This window comes from Hippocampus bargibanti, linkage group LG15 (assembly GCF_051943395.1).
Source record: "Hippocampus bargibanti isolate YZ-2025 linkage group LG15, ASM5194339v1, whole genome shotgun sequence".
Lineage (NCBI taxonomy): Eukaryota > Metazoa > Chordata > Actinopteri > Syngnathiformes > Syngnathidae > Hippocampus > Hippocampus bargibanti.
The window spans coordinates 173,895-186,958 of NC_142748.1; the positions used below are offsets into that span (position 1 = coordinate 173,895).

At 42.4% G+C, this 13,064-nt stretch overlaps 1 protein-coding gene across 1 annotated transcript in view; it reads right to left on the reverse strand.

Annotated features, from left to right (window-relative positions):
• The window catches only part of llgl2 (LLGL scribble cell polarity complex component 2), a 45,198-nt gene extending 33,574 nt beyond the window's left edge, over nucleotides 1-11,624 (reverse strand). The window contains exon 1 of the mRNA XM_089015429.1: nucleotides 11,360-11,624. The gene's annotated coding sequence lies outside the window, so the exon portion shown is untranslated. The remainder of the gene's footprint in view (nucleotides 1-11,359) is intronic.
• Between the last annotated feature and the right edge of the window lie 1,440 nt (nucleotides 11,625-13,064).

Below are 13,064 nucleotides of genomic sequence, written 5' to 3' on the forward strand. Positions count from 1 at the left end.
GCGCAATCCCACCGCCGCTGCGATCCCACCGCCGCCACAATCCCACCGCCGCCACAATCCCACAGCCACGATGTAACCGACAAGATGCCGCCGATGCCCGAACCGCCTCAGCGTTGAGGGACCCTCCCTCTGTTGTTGTCGCGGCGGTCCCGCGCGCCCGAGCGACGACACCCAACCGCCTCGGCTCTAGTCCTGACCGGTGGACATTCCCCCCCTCCGGTGCCATCACACGGCCAATTGCTGTGCGGGACTGAGATGCTGGCTGGCCAAAGTTGTCGTACGCGTTGCCAGGCTGCTCGCGCGTTGCAGTGCCAGCGGTAGAATTAAAATTTAAAAAATGGGGTCTGGCGGTCGTAAGTATGGGTGGTCGTAAGTCGCGCCGGTGGCAAGTCAGATGTTACCTGTGTGTGTGTGTGTGTGTGTGTGTGTGTGTGTGTGTGTGTGTGTGTGTGTGTGTGTGTGTGTGTGTGTGTGTGTGTGTGTGTGTGCGTGGGTGTGTGTGTGTGTATAGTAAAGTCTCGTTACAGTAAAGTCTCGTTATATCGATATTCTCGGGAGTTAGAAAAAATGTCGATATAACCGTACCGTCGATATATCCGTCCTGCGCCGAACTGCATTACCAAAAGCCGCCAAAAGAGGGCAGCCAAGCGCCATATAAGAAACGGAGCTGGCCATGACCTCGCCATTTTGTGCCTCTTTTTTTCGGGTGAGAGATGTTCCCCCAATGTTGCCTCAAAATGGCACATATAATTCTCTAATCGATTGCAAACATGCTTTCGATCGATTGTATGCTTTCCTCTTCAGTGCTTTCTTCTACAGTGTATTTGAATCATATTCATAACTAGATGTGTAACAAGAAAGCATATTATCCGAATCTGAAACCATTGTTTGGATTCACAAGCAATGCGAGACGTCTTGGCGTGAAGTCATTTTTATTTGCATTTGACTAAAAAGTGACATCGGTTGTCCTTTAATACACAGTATGGAATGTTAATAATTTTCAAAATCATCGCGCTTCAGCAGACAAAACAAGAAACATTGTTGCAAAAAACGATTGCATTCATATACAGTACAGTGGGCATGTACATAACACAGCAGGGAAACTGCAACGCTTACATCTTACTGTATTATGTATGCAATTTAAAAAAAGTCACCAATCTTCTTCTGCTTCCCATTTTTACCTTTTAACAGAAACACTTCAATCTCGTCTGCTACACACGAGCTAGCGTCTGAAAATGAAAATGGCTCTGCGACATGGGAGCTGGTCACGTAACAAGCTCACGTGACCAAGTCGACCAAGGCGCGACCGATGGCGTGTATCGATATAAACATAGCAAAATGGCCGGCGGGAGATGAAAAAGAGCACCGTCGTAACCGGATTATCGTAAAAACCACGAATCGTACTAAATGGAACTAATTATACATAAAAAGACTACAAATGTGCACGGGAAATGAAAATAGTGTCGTAATAAACAGTATTATCAATATAAACGATATTGATATAACGAGACTTTACTGTATATATATATATATATATATATATACATATAGAGAGAGAGAGAGGGAGAGGGAGAGAGAGAGAGAGAGAGAGAGAGAGAGAGAGAGAGAGAGAGAGAGAGAGAGAGAGAGAGAGAGAGAGAGAGTTAGATAGATAGATATATAGATAGATAGATAGATAGATAGATAGATAGATAGATAGATAGATAGATAGATAGATAGATAGATAGATAGATAGATAGATAGATAGATAGATAGATAGATAGATAGATATTTTTTCATGTTGTGTCGTTCACTTGATGACAAGTTGCACTTCTAATAAGACAGTGTGCTCCCTTTGCGATGCTCCATCCCCCAACATAATAGATCATTTAGTTGGAAATGTGTTTCTAGTTGCTACTGCACTGTGCACTGAAAGAATCTGTCAATTTTTTAACAGAAGAAAAGGAAGTGGAAATGTGTCCAGAACAATGGAAGTGTGTAAAAGATAGTAAGAGGGGTTCGATTGCACATGTGTCAAACTAATGTACCGAAAAATGTCATGGTAAAAATGTCAAACTGTCATATGTAATAAATGATATTGAGATTTTGCAATAATGTTGGTACTCTTAAATGCAAATACACATTTTTTGTGCTTTCATTCTCATTTCGTGCGAGGACAGAAATCATTCAAAAAATGACAAAACGAATTTGACACCTCTGTTTTATTAATACGAATTGCAGACAGGGGAATTAGGATACTTTGTGCTTTGTAAAAGGCTTGAGAAAATTATGTTTATTCAATCCATAATCATCCAATCCAATAATGGATGATTATTGAGGCCACTTTGCTTCACAAGGGTTGCTAGCATGCTGGAACTTATCCCAGCTGTCTTTGGGAAGGTTTTCACCCAATCACAGGGCACACAAAGACAATCAACAATATGCGCTTACAATAACACCTAGGGACAATATAGCGCAGGGGATGGGGATGTCCAACCTTTTTTTTGTCACGTCCGCTCGAGGAGTGGTGACAATACTCGAGAGACTACGGAAGGTAGTAAGGATCGGATCCGAAATACACGGTGGAGACAGTGATTCCAATAAAAAGTCTTTACTGAGACACATCAAACATAACAGAAAGTCAAGAACAAGGAAGGAGGGCAACAGCAAACAGACCTGCGTGCGGAAGGGCGACGGGGGACTTCCAGGAATACACCGACAACGACAGAACGGTAAGTGAGGCTTTTATAGCCAGAAGGCACAATCAAGGAAATGGGGAACAGGTGCGTGAGTCAGGTGAGCCGGGAGGGGAAGGGCACGCTCCTGGCGACGACGAGGATGTGACAGTGCCCCCCCTCAATGGACGCCTCTTGGCGGCCCACCCGGTTTGGAAGGGTGAGCCATATGGAATGCACGGGTGAGAGATGGGTCGAGGATCCAGGAACGGGGGACCCACTGACGTTCTTCGGGCCCATAGCCCTCCCAATCGACCAGGTACTGTACTCCCCTGCGCCTCGAGTCCAGTATCTCCCGCACGGTGTAGACAGGGCCATTGTCCAACATCCGGGGGTGGGGGGGCGACTCGGGACTGTGAAGGCGCACACACACCGGAGGGTCGCCTCCAGGTCCTGGTTCTTTCTCCCCGTCTGGCCGTTGGTCTGGGGATGGTAGCCAGACGACAGGCTCGCCGAAGCCCCGCAAGAAGAGGAGAGAGTGGCCTATCATTGATCATAAAACGGGGGTCCGAGAAGATAAAACGATGTGTAAGAAAATAAAACAATGTTTAAAATATGGTCGTATCGAGAATTGTCTTAAGAGTCCTTTTCACTCAAATTGCAGGATCCACAGAATATTGAGTTTTTCGGGACTACATAAACATTCAATACAGCGTTAGAAACCTTACACCAGGGGTGCTCAATACGTCGATCGCGATCGACCAATCGATCTCCAAGGTACGATTGGTAGATCGCAGGACATTTGTCATGAACTGACGCTATACAAATAAAGTTGAGTTGTTTTGGGGGGAAAAACTCGACGTTAGCCAATCAACCATCCCTTCACTTGATGGACACATGTTGATGCTGCAGGATGCATGGATTTGAAACTCTGTCCTGAGTTTCGCTAAAATCACATTGGTTTTCCCGTAACTATATGCATCATGTCATCTGTGACATCACCAGTCGCGACATCGCCTTTCCAGCATAAACCACATATCAGACTGACAGCCTGGATGGAAACACCTGACAAAACGGCGCAAAGTTCAGGTGTCATGGACGCATTATAGCAACCGTTTGCAGGAGAAAACCATGACTGGAATCCGTTGTTATCAAACACGTGGCATCGTTATGCTACACTACACTTTTGTATGCTCTTATATGCCTCATTCTGTGACACAACGACGCGTGCATTCAAAAGTATTCGGAGATAAAATGGCTAGAGCGGCATATATGTTAATATCTTTGCATAGACCTGATCAACATTTTCCGGTTCTTCGCAATGCATCGAGAGGAGAGATTGTTCCAAGTTTAGATACCATTTTGGAAACAACAATCCGCTCTCGGTCAGGTTATGACCGAGAGCGGATTGCGATTACCAGTATGCGTTGCAATGTACAGTACGGGTCAAAATTTGGGTTTTATAGATGAGGATAGATGTTTATATGTGCTACCGTTAAACACTAATGTCACTGTTTTGCCCGTATCTTCACATCTTTGGTGGTTATACGGTTGGAAAGTATATTCTTTTATTCCTCTGCGAGCCTACGGTTTGTGCGCACCTGTTACGGTAACTGACAATACTTTCATCGTTACCAGTCGTCCGGTGCACCATCATGTGAAAAGAAGAGTATCGTTTAATCCCCATGATTCGATCTGGGGAACAGATGTTCCAGAAGAATTCAAACACCATAGTACGGGTAGTAAGGTAATGTTAGCTCTTTTTCCACAAATTGGAGTGGCTAAACACTGTGCTATGGTGGGTGACACTTGTTGTACGTACATACCCGAAGAAGTGAATTCCATTAACATGACTAATGCTTTGTCTGTTATCAAGGATCTCAGAGATGCTATGGCCAGAGATCGGCGGCCTGATCACCCGTGGACCTTTGACATTCTTTTCGGGGGCCCTTGGTACACAACTTTGCTTAGACTGTTTGTGCCTATCGCGATCGTGATTGTACTTATTTTCTTCGTCATTGGTTGTATTATTCCATGCTTAAGAGCAACGCTAATGAATATGATAACTAATTCTCAGGTGAACTACGCAAATGTTTTGTATCGACAAATGCGTGAAGGGGACCCTGTGTTGTAGCTTGGAATTGTACACCATGGCCAGAGTGTGGTTGCTCCAACCAAAAAACGGAGAGCCGCGAAGGAATTTTCCTCGTCAAAATTTTGATTGAATTGGATTTACCTTTAAGACACTCGCAAATGGAGAGGTTGCATATCACAGCAGTCAAGTTATGACAGAGGTCTTTCGCCTTCTCCGTGGTAAAGAATGGTACCCCGTGCAGTGAGTTATGACGTGCATGCATGAAAACCGTTTTGGAAATGTATGTACTGATGTTTAAATGTGCAACAGGGGGGAATAATAGAGTGTTTTTATCCGTAAACATCATGGTTAGTTTATTACATACTATGTTATTTCATGTTTAGTTTAGTCTATATGGATGTATGTAGCTTATTAGTTGACTAGTTGCGTATGTAGAGTGTAACAAGTATCAAATTTCAGTCTAATCTTCTCCCAACACTTGTCCGTAGCTGATAGGCTCAGTCGAGACGATGTTATCAACTGCTGTGTGTTTAAACTAGTTTGAGGAGGCTGGCTTGGTGCTCTTGGCTTCCCGCTTCGACGAGAGATGTTCTTTCTATTGTTTTACTAGAATAAAGTAGTCTTTTCTGTTCACCATCTATCGTCCCCGCCGGTATTTCATCATAAAACTCCGTTGAACTCCGAACCAGAAGAGAAACAGGAATTAGACTCCAACATAAGGCATTTTCACAAAACAGCTGCCAATCTATTACTGTGCCAGTGTAGACCGCTCGTAATTGTGAATAAAACGCTTCACTATGATCGCCGCCCTCTCCTCCATTCAAACACTGAAAAGACGGCCTGCTTCTCCCCGTGTTCTTCAACATTGCCTACAGTTCTGAAATTCACACAAAAAATAGACCGGGACTTGATGTTCACCCTGCTCCACGTCACACTTTTCAATTTGCGAATAAATTTGTGAATGGCAGCTAATGAGTTACAAAGCTGCGGAACGACTGCCTAAGAAGAAGAATTGGTATGTACAGTGGTACCTCTACTTGGGAAATTGAATTGGTTCTGGAAGAAATTTCGTAAAGTTGAAGATGATGCGAATAAATAAGGCAGAGCCTTCAAACAACTGCAAAGCGCCTGTGAAACATGGTGTCAAAGTGTAATGTACAAAGATGGAGAGCTCAAAAAGACCAAATAAAAATGCTGACAGTCAGAGAAAAGCTTGCCGTGGTCCTCAGAGCGGTCGCTTTGAAGAACTTGTTAGACTTCACTTTGATGGTTCATGCAGTTATTGCAATTTTGTTGTTTTATCACAGTAGATTGGGTTATTTACATTTCAAAAATCAGAAGCCATTTATGTCACGTTTCGGTTTGTGGCCAACGGGTGGCCCCTTAGGGCCCACCTCAGCTCCCCGGGTGTTGGTCGTTTTAATCAGTGGCAGTTAAAACAGTGATCCCAGCCAAGGGAAATTAAAATAGAGGAAAAGGAAATATTTACACAACTATACAAATACCATGTATGATGTTTATAGAGGTTTTTCACCAACTTTGGTCATCCCCCTTCAGGTCTTATTCAAATTTGTTAGTTCAGTATTGTAAACTATAATTAAAATCATAGTATACTACACGTAAACAGTAATAAACATGCGCTAATTAGAATAATAACTTGTGAATTTGAATGACTCACCAGGTAGTTTGTAATTCTGCTTTCTCAATCTTTTTTTTCTCTACATGTTTGCTTCCCTCACAATGCTGTTTGAGTGACAGCCAACCTTTGCCACCACAGTTGATCACTTTTCCATCGCAATGACTGCAAAGGGCTTTTCCCTGATTTTTATGTTTGAATATGAAATCTGAAAGCGGGCATCCGCTGACTTGTTTTTCTAACCATGCCTAATTCCACTAATGCGCTCTCCCTCCATCCAGAGATGTCACCGTTCCACTGTCACTCTTGTGTAGGATATCTCTCTTCCACATCTTTACAATGTCTTCATCTTTACAGTCGTGTGCTGTCCCGAGCGAGCAATCATACAGAACACGTGCACCTAAGCTTTATATCAAAACAAAATCTATATATCTAACCTACACTGTCCATACTCCTAACACATTAAACATATAAGTACCAAAAATGCGATCCCGATTGTCAATGGAAGCAACTGACGTCGACCAAAACACACGAAAGCATGCCGAAGTAAAGCACTACACATTCTGATCATCTTATCACCCTTCAAAACAAATGTGTGGTTGTATACTGAAATAAAAGAACTTTTATATGAAAATAGAAAATATCACTTCAGCGGAAAAAAATAGCAGAATTCAGCTAAATAGCAGACGTCTGGGATCCCTGTTAAAAGGACTTGCGGCATGACTCTTCAGTGTCGGGTCAGATTGTTTCCCCCTGTCAGGTTTGTTTCGTCTCATCATGTTTTATTCGTGATTTTGTTTGCTACTTTGGACCTTTCTGTTCTGATGACTTTGAGATTTTGTTCCTGCCAACTTTAATACAATTTGTCAATTACACCCTGCTCCTCCATCCTGTCTACTTTTTTGGGGGTCCACCACCACCTTGCAAATCGTGATAATTCATTTATGAATGTGATTACACTTGCGTATACATACATCATGTGATTACACTCTATTCATGTTAATCAGAGATGAAGATTTGAATGAGGCAAAATAACCTGCTTTTTCTCTCAAATATATTGTTATAATCATTTGTTTCAGGTGTACAGTTATTATTGTCTGTATAAAAATGAATTTGGTGTTAAAAATGTATTTTTTCCAAACTTGAGTAACACCACATGAAGAACCACTAAAAAGAGTCTTATAATCAGGGCCGTCGGAGACTTGAGCCAATACGGTAAATGTCCTATTCCATTTTAAGTCCCCCCCAAAAGTTTTTTCTAAAGCAGAATGATGACAAGTACACGACAGGAATAAAGTACAGTCACAGTATTTCTTAAGCCATTGTTACAATACTGTTCCCATTATTGATAAAATAATGTTCTGTGTGTGGTGGAGCATGACACTGCAGTGTCAAGCGTTCCGTATTTTCTGCATTTAATGAACCATTGAAGACTTATAACATGGTTAGTTGTGTAACCCCTCATACATGGCTTCATCAAGTGGAATTCATACATGTCCAAAATCTTGCCCGACACATTTAAAGGGGAGGTGGAAACAAACCTAAAACCCCTATCTCACTGAATGGCAAACATATGCAAGTGTTGGTTCTCAAGGGTTTGTTCAAGGTCACAAAGGTATGCCGAACGCTCTGCAGATTCTGCCTTTACTTTTCTTGTCACAAGAGACTTTTGAACACGTTTGATTTTTTCTTGAGAAGAAAAAAAACATAAAAGCCGCTGGCAAACTTTTGCCTAACCTTTGCAACCTTGAACAACAACTGACGGAAATGCGCAACCCAGTAAGTGAATTAGTACAGTACCTCAGTGACTTTTTGGAAGATGTCATTTGTCACGAAACCATCAAATTAAACTACTGCAACACAATACACAAGCAAGTTTTTTCAATGACTAACATTTTTAAACAGCCATTTGGGTGACTTTTATGAAATGAGCACAAATCAGAAGCAGGAATTCTGGACAGGTGGGCTACACACACATACACACACGATCTCGCTCTCTCTCTCTCACACTCACACTCACACTCACACACACACACACACACACACACACACACACACACACACACACACACACACACACACACACACACACACACACACACACACACACACACACACACACACACACACACACACACACACACACACACACACACACACACACACACACACACACACACACACACACACACACACACACACACACACCCATCCATCCATTTCCTGATCCGCGAGGGGTTGCTGTAGCCTCTCCCAGCTGTCATCAGGCAGTAAGCAGGGGACATCCTGAACTGCTTGCCAGCCAATGGCAGGGCACACAGTGAGGAACAACCATCCGCACAAACAATCACACTAATGGACAATTTTGACTGTTCAATTAAGCCTGCCATGCATGATTTTTGGAATGTGAGAGGAAACCAGAGTACATTGTTTGGTCTGCCATTTTGTTTCACGTCTCAAGTACTAATAGCTATCTATTCGCTGGCTAGTGGCCATCTATTCGCTGGCTATAGCGATCTATTCGCTGGCGAATGGCTATCTATTTGATAGCTAGCTATTAGCTAGCTATTTTCTATCTATTTGAGGTACTTGGGGTTAAGTGAAAGCTGGCACGCAACTCACAAAATGTTTGAGATATTTAGCTCTGTAACTCATGTGCCCTTGACCAACAGATGAGCGTTGACAACGGTGTAACATGCAATGATCACAAGTCGACTTATTGTCTGCAGAGGCATGTTGTCCCACTTCTTACAGAGCAGCCCTCAGGTTTTTGAGGTTCAAGGGGGCAGGATTTGGAGCTTCAAGACAGTGACTCTGCCGATCCCACATGTTTCTAAGACGATTCAGGTCTGAAGAAAGTACAGGCCAGACACACCTGCCCACACTGTAACACCTGCACAATCACCATCTGGTGCCAACAGTGCATCGCACTCTCCTTGACGTCCCCAACATTGTTGGTGTTCATCATTTCTTCTCAACGTAAATCCATTTTCATCAACGTGGTCCTGTGAAATGTACATTTATCCACCGTGAGACTAATAAAGGTAAATCCAATCCAATCAAAGGACAACCTTGAGGCCCACTAGACCCTTATCCAGTGTAAATGCTCCCTTGCCTCTCACCTCCCTTGAATGTGCCTGCAGTCGAGTGGTATGAATCATCAAGTTTCTCATGGCATTGTTCACAATGTAGCGGTCATCAGCATGGGATATGGCCAAAGGACGTCCACTTCTTCATCATACTGTGACTCTTCTAATCGCTCAGCATCTTATTTATACAATAGCATATTTATGACACTCAGTGGCATTCCAAGCTCCACTACATCTGAGAGCATCCAGTTTGAAGCATTACAATGGCATGCTCCTGTTGGTACGTGTCTCATGATGTCAAAATGTGAACAGCATGATGAGGACGACTGTTTCACCACTTCAAATTGAACCAGTACATGTATTCGTTGGTTTAAGCATCAAACACATTTTGTGAATTTTGCCTTTAAAGTCCTCGTGAGAGAACAGTAACGTGTGAAATGCACTGTAATACCTAACAGTAGGACATGTGCATTTAAAGTAAGTTTAGAAAAGGTCACAATAAATTCATCTGTAAAGGTGTAAATGCATTTTAGACTCACCCTAAAATTTCACCTGAAAGCCAAATATCCCACTTTTTGTTGGTAATGTATATACAGTACAATACATACATACATACACACACAACACACACCGCACACAACAAAACCGTTAACAACCATATCATCCAAAATATCAGGCCGATTGTTTTGATATTTTTAAACGTTTAAGTGGGCATAGGTAAATATGTGCATCTGAATTTTGAGAACGATTGCTGCCAGTTTTCTACTTACAGGTTTTTTTTTTATTTTAGCCTGTTGCATTTTTCCTATGACCTCACAATAAATAATAATAATAATAATAATAATAATAATACATTGCATTTGTAAGCGCCTTTCAAAACTCTCAAGGTCACTTTACAATCACTGGATCAGTTTTTCTATGGGTGCGCAACGGCATTATGTCATCATAATTTGATGATAATTTGGGAATTTACAAAGGAAAAACATGTACTTTTTACACAACTGGCCTCAATTTGAATTTCCAATATTTAAATCAGAATAAACGAGTAGTATTACACAGCACAATGTTGAGGCTGAAGTTGACATTTTCTGTGCATTTCCAGCAAAACACACACACACACACACACACACACACACACACACACACACACACACACACACACACACACACACTTTACTGATTATCCAAAGATGGCGTATCTGGAGAGTCTTCGAATTGTTTGTGGAAACGCCACCACCACCACCACCACCACACACACACAATAACGCAGTAACCCGAAACTACACTGTTGTCCCAAAGGACGAAGCAGCATACCTGCTGGGGAGACACACCTTACCTGAATACGTTTCCGTCATTATGCAACATTTACCACAACTACTCAACGCCCTCTTGGAAAGTTACTACGGTCGCTGAGCAGAGTATTGTCAATCCCAACGCTTTTTATCGTGATTAAAAAAAACAAGTGTTTCAAGTCGCCGTAATGGTGCGTACAGGTTAACTGTCAGAAAGAATAACGACGATACTCAAAGCCCGTGAGTGGCAAGTACCTGACGAAGTATGCTATTCAATTTGTGGAAATAATGATAATAATTATCATTATTATTATTGTTGTGTCTAAAGAAAATCACGCCAAATGATATGACCATCGCACAGGTGAAAGTTGCTTCTGTTTCAAAGTTTTACGAGAAGGCTAGCTCGTTAGCAATGTTGGGTACCGACCGATGAACTTGCACGGGTTCCGTGTGCAAGAGAAACAGGTGGCTCTGTTGAATACTATGCAGTTTGACTAGTCGGTAAACCAACAACTGTGCGTCTCTCGAAAGAAGTCGCGCGAGCCTGAGCGGAACGACTGGTCGAAGAACGATGATAGCAATACTGTGCCCACCTGAATCCAAACGGCCGTTGCCGAGTTGATCTTTAAATCGGCAGAAGAACTTGTTTTAGGTGTCAATGTCTGGCGTTTGAGTTGGATCTCCTCGTCGTCTCGAGTGGATGGGAATGGACGTAACGTTCGCGCAGGATCCACAATAAAAGTCCGCATGGGAAGAAAACAACGACAAGGAAAGTAGTCTCGGATTGGCAAAGTATCCCCGGGTTCAAAACAGTAGCTTCTGCAAGACAAGCAGCATTCAAACTGACTCCACCTCCCACCTCTCGGGTTCAATAGAACCTCAAGAACTTCGCTACAAAGTGACGCCTACTTCCGCATCCGTATTGCCGGTTTCTTTTCGGAACAATGGGCGATATGCAGCGATATGAATTTCAGTTTTGAAACATTACAATACTACAATGCCTGGAGTTTTAAACGGAAGTCTACTAATTCATTTGACACTCACTTTTACGTTTTACTTTACTTTCGGTTTTAATTAACATGAAACTAAAAGCGTTTTATGAAGGACTTTTTTCTGTTTAACATTTGACCACAGAGGCGAACATTAGGCATTTCTGACGATTATTATTATTATTATACATCCATTTTCTGTACCGCTTATTCCTCAATGCAGGGTTGCTGGAGCCTATCCCAGCTGTCTTCGGACACAAGGCGGGGACACCCTGAATTGGTTGCCAGCCAATCGCAGGGCACAGAATTATTATTATTATTATTATTATTATTATTATTATTATTGTTGTTGGAGCCGCTCCCAGCTGTCCTCAAGCGGTAGAGGGTGGGGGACAACCCGAACCGGTTGCCATACAATCGCAGAGCATACAGAATCAAACAACCATTCGGACTCACAGTCACACCTGGGGAACATTTAGGGTGTTCAATAAGCCTGCTATTCATGTTTTGGAATGTGGGCGGAAACCAGAGGACCCGGAGAAAACCTAACATGTAAACTCCACGCAAAGAATTGAACGGGTTCACTCGACTACCAGGCCACCTCAAAATTACCGTATTATTATTATTAAGATAGTCTTATTATTATTATTTGTTATTGTTAATTAATTAGGCGGTATGGTGTTATTTTAGACGGGGGAGGGGGTTGAAGACATTGTAAAGCAGGGGTCTCAAACTCAATTTACCTGGCGGCCACTGCAGGAAGAGTCTGGGGGAGGCGGACCCGCATCAGGATTTCCACAAGAAAAGCGCTGATAGATCATTCCAATGCTCTCAAATATCTTTATTTTTAACAGAAATAAATAAATGTAATAATGAACGTCTGCTTTAACAGTTTTCTAACCTTTAACTTTATTGAGACGAATGCAACATTAAACATGAATGGTGTGATGATTCATGTTTGAATAGGCAAGAGAAACATGGTTTCTCTCGCCTACTTCTGTCACGGTTTGCAAGGTGGTGATGGCAGTTGTGGATCCCAAAAAAGCAGTCAGGAGGGAGCAGCAGGTTGTATTTGAGAAATTGTATTAAAATAAAGTCAACAAAATCTAAAACGTTAAAATCATTTGAACAGAAAAATACAAAGTATCAAAGGAAAAACAAAGAGTAAAAGTCTGCCAAGATGAAACAAACACATGCACAGCATACAATACATACACAATGCATACAATTGCATCCATGACCCGACGCCGAATGGTAGTGCCGGGAGTCCTTTTAACTGCCACTGATTGGAACGACCGGCACCTGCGAG